This window comes from Centruroides sculpturatus, unplaced genomic scaffold (genome assembly GCF_000671375.1).
Source record: "Centruroides sculpturatus isolate CEXI.00-Female unplaced genomic scaffold, Cexi_2.0 scaffold2450, whole genome shotgun sequence".
Lineage (NCBI taxonomy): Eukaryota > Metazoa > Arthropoda > Arachnida > Scorpiones > Buthidae > Centruroides > Centruroides sculpturatus.
The window spans coordinates 15,428-19,582 of NW_019386572.1; positions in this window are offsets into that span (position 1 = coordinate 15,428).

A 4,155-nucleotide genomic window follows, 5' to 3' on the forward strand; every position below is an offset into this window, starting at 1 on the left:
AGATGGGAAGTAGCGCTTAAAATCAAGCAAGAATATAGTAAAAGGGATCGCGACCCAATTTGGGCAAATATCAGAAAAAGTTTCAGAATGGCTGAAAAGTAACAATCTCGTGCTCACAAGTGCCGACAAGTCAAAGGACTTAGTAGTCATAAAAAGAAGAACCTACAACGACTTTTTGTTAAAGTACATTAATGATACGCATTGTATTAAGGTGCACTCATGCGCTCTACAAAGGCTGCAGGCAAGAGTTAAAAGGTTTGCAAACACACCACTGACTAAAGAACTGGGTTTGACGAAGATAATAGTCCACTCTCTGTCTGCACCTAGGCTATTTGGATTTGCCTAAATCCATAAAAACGATAAAAGCTTAAGGCCTGTCATTGTAAAGGATGCGCACCCACAATATTATTGGAAAGGTTTGTCAATGAGTTTATTCGCAAACACTCGCCACCGCATTAATACAGCGTAAAACAACGTTTAGAGCTTCTACATAAAATGGCAAATATGAAGTCTTAAGAAGTTAACTACAGTAGATCGCCCTATAAGACGGTAGATACGTTCCGTTCTTTATGAATCAATTTTGTAGGAATCATAGTTTACGGACTACGGCTGTTTGAAAGGTTTTCTTTCATAAAATTAATCGATTCTAGACTAATTCGACTCAACATTTCCAAAATACGTATATTTTTTTGAAAATAATCCGTAACTACGTTTAAATAATCCGTTTAAACTACGTTATAAACAAAAAATTGTAGGATTGCTTACCGACTGTGTACCATTCGACTACGCCCATTGCTAAAGCTTGGTTTTGACGCGGAACAGCACATCAAACCGCAGCCGCGATTTCTGATATTATTTTTCTGCGAAAACTTCGTTGACCTTTGGAGACATCCTTAATATAAATAATTTTTATGGGCCCGATGACGTTTTACATATTATAGGAGTTATTTTTACCGTTGTTTACGGATAATGCCACAATTTTTATAGGAATCATAACTATAAGAAACGCTTTTATAGGGGGATCTACTGTATATGACCGTATTGGACTTCAAGGCACTGTATCCTTCCATCCGACTAAAACCATGTTTTTGCAATTTACGAAATTTCCTTTTAAGCAAGATCAAGCATCCAGAAAAGAAGAGAAAGCACATTTTAGAGTTGACGCATCTAGCAACGTTTTCATCTATTTTCAACTTTAAAGGCGTCACATACACGCAGCAGAAGAGCGTCGCCATGGGAAGCCCAGTTGCGGGTACTTTATGCGAGATGGTGTAAAGAATGCTAGAGAATACATTCATGCCGAATTATGATACGCAAATTCTAATGTACACACGGTACGTGGACGATGTGGTCATCTTATGGAAAGTCAAACCCAACTTACAACAATTCTTAAAGGACATTAATGACAACAATTTTGGCCTCGAAATTGAACTTGAGCAAGAAAGTGATACGCTCATACACTTTCTGGATTTATCTATACAACTTGACAGCAAAGGTGATTTTTGCACTAAAATCTATAGAAAGCCTACGTACAACCCGATATTTATCTAATGAAATTCGCACGACCCACCTACTTACAAACTAGCTGCATTCCGGGTGCTCATTGCACGAGTTTACTCACACTGCAGCAGTACCCAAGACAGAAACGAAGAGCTGTGTTATATCAATAAACTAGCTAAGAGGTATGGTGTTAATACTAAAGCTATTACTAACCAAATTAAGACACGTAGCAAAGTGCGAAACGTACAAAATACAGAAGAGTTCACACTGATAGAATATAAGGCCTCACTGAGCAGTATCTATAGGCGAATAGGAGCAGCTACCTAAAAAATAATAATATACAAAAGGAATCCTACTATTTATCAATTGCTAAGGACAGGCAAAGATGCTGTACACGAGAATGCCCTTCCAGAGTTTACAGAATCCCTGTTACAGACACGCGAAGACAGAATATGATGTTCTACATTGGAGCTACCGGAAGATCCCTCAAAGAAAGGCTGTCAGAACACCAGAGAAACATAAGAAGCGATCAGCCCTGCACAGCGCTGGCGACTTACGTCTTAGCTGACCCCCAAGAGGTAAAAGCTGAATAGGACCAAGCCAGAATGATACAAATAGTTCGCGACAAAAAGCATCTCCTGCATCTCTGCTATGCTTAAGTCTGGCATATCTGTGAAACCAGCAAAAGAGGAGTAGCTATCAACTTTTGAGATGCAAGCAAAGTATCGGCAGCCTGGCGAGCAAGTATATTATAAGCGTCAAGAATGATGGCAGAGCGGCAACATTTTTAAGGGAAGAAATCTTAAGTTAATGTATTTACTCAACACATTATGTATGTTTGGTATTTTACGTCTGATTGTATTTATATTTTTACTGTTATTTTTTATATCTTAAACGTCATATTTTTTTAACGTTTTAATAGCTACTGTGGTTATATAATGACAACCGTTATATAGAGATGGCGTTCATTATTCCCATAGAATAACTTTTAAAAAATACTTTCCAAATAAGTTTAAAGTTTGGAGTTAGATTTTTTGTTTTTTCCATTTATTCTTGACAAAGATCATTGAATATGACCGAAAACGTTAAAATTTAATAAATACGTCTGCATATTTAAAGGTTTTCTTGAGTATGTTTAGGTTTCAAGATAATCTCAATTAGTGGGCTCCTCTTTTTTGGAATAACTAAACAGAAACCAAAAACTTCAGAAACAGTATTACATAAAATCCCCAACTGCTCTACACTTAATATCAGCAGAAACCCCTCCTTTTTAAATACAGAGTATTTTCTGAACACCTATTTTTAAGCCCATGGAGATTGATTACAGAAGTTAGGACTTTCTGGTAAGCTCAGATTCGTTAGATTTGGGTTACTGTACATCAGTACAGTGTTACATGACTTGAAGAGCATTGAAACCAAATCCAAGAGTAGAGCAAAATGTTTAACAGCGTCACTATAATGCCCATATGTCCCAGAACCACCAACCCTGACACTAGAACAATTTGCTGTAATCCATGAACGGCTTCCAAGACCTCAGAACAAATTGCCTGCATGTGCAGCAAATGCGCCGGCGAGAGCATTTTTGGTGATAAGCGAATCCAACCGAGAGTTAATAGAATCAAGAGGAGAACAAGTTGGCAAAGTGGAACTCGCTAGATCAATCAATCGCTGGAACTGGATAGTTATAAACCGCAAATGGGTTCCTCAGTCCAAATTGTTATTGCTATTCCTAGCAAGGTAACTCTTGAGCTCATCAAAAAGCTTGAACACCTCGTCAAGAAAGTTTGAGGAATTGCATGTTCCCATAAATCACCCACAAAAGTACTAAGTAACACGAGCTACCCTGATTCTGATCTAAAATGTAGACTTGCAACGAAAAAATCACGACAACAGAAATGAGAACTTAACTTATAGATTACAAAAATCAACTCTTAACTTAGCCAACATATGGCCTACCTAATGAAGTTATGTGGCCCGCAATCAATCTTTCATTATTAGGTACTCCAGTCTGAATAGCTCGATGAAAAATTCTGATGCCTAAAATCAAAAGGTCAACAACTTACTGTCTGTTTAGAGTTATCCCTCCATTACAAAACTCGTAAGTACAGCGTAGATTCAGTGTTGCCGCAATGAAATTTCAAAACGTACTGAAGCGCTCTCAAACAATGTACTATTTTTCTTCAAAATGTACTAGTTCTATGAATACTTTGTTTACGTGCCTATATATAGGCACGTAATTTATATATATATATACACACAGTAGAGCCTCGATTATCCGAACTAATTGGCGAATGGGGTTCAAATAATTAAAAAGGCGAATAATTGAAAAGTATAAAAAAACCCATTATTAGTGTAGTATATTATTATATTCCATGTAATTAGTATATTAGTATATCGCTATTAACCTACTTTGCGTTGAATTTTCATCGATGTTAAGTCTAACAAAAATTTTTTTAAATAATAATCGTCGCTATTGTATCGTTAAAAATTAGAAAATTAAGCCTCGTTTAAATACTGGCTCCCTTTCATGGTCGAATGAGTGTTGCCAGCTAAAACACGTAAAAATATTAAAGTAGCCAAGACATAGCCAAATATTGTAGCGCCACATCATCACTAGCCATTTGAAATTTGCCGACTAGGACGGTCGGTTAACCG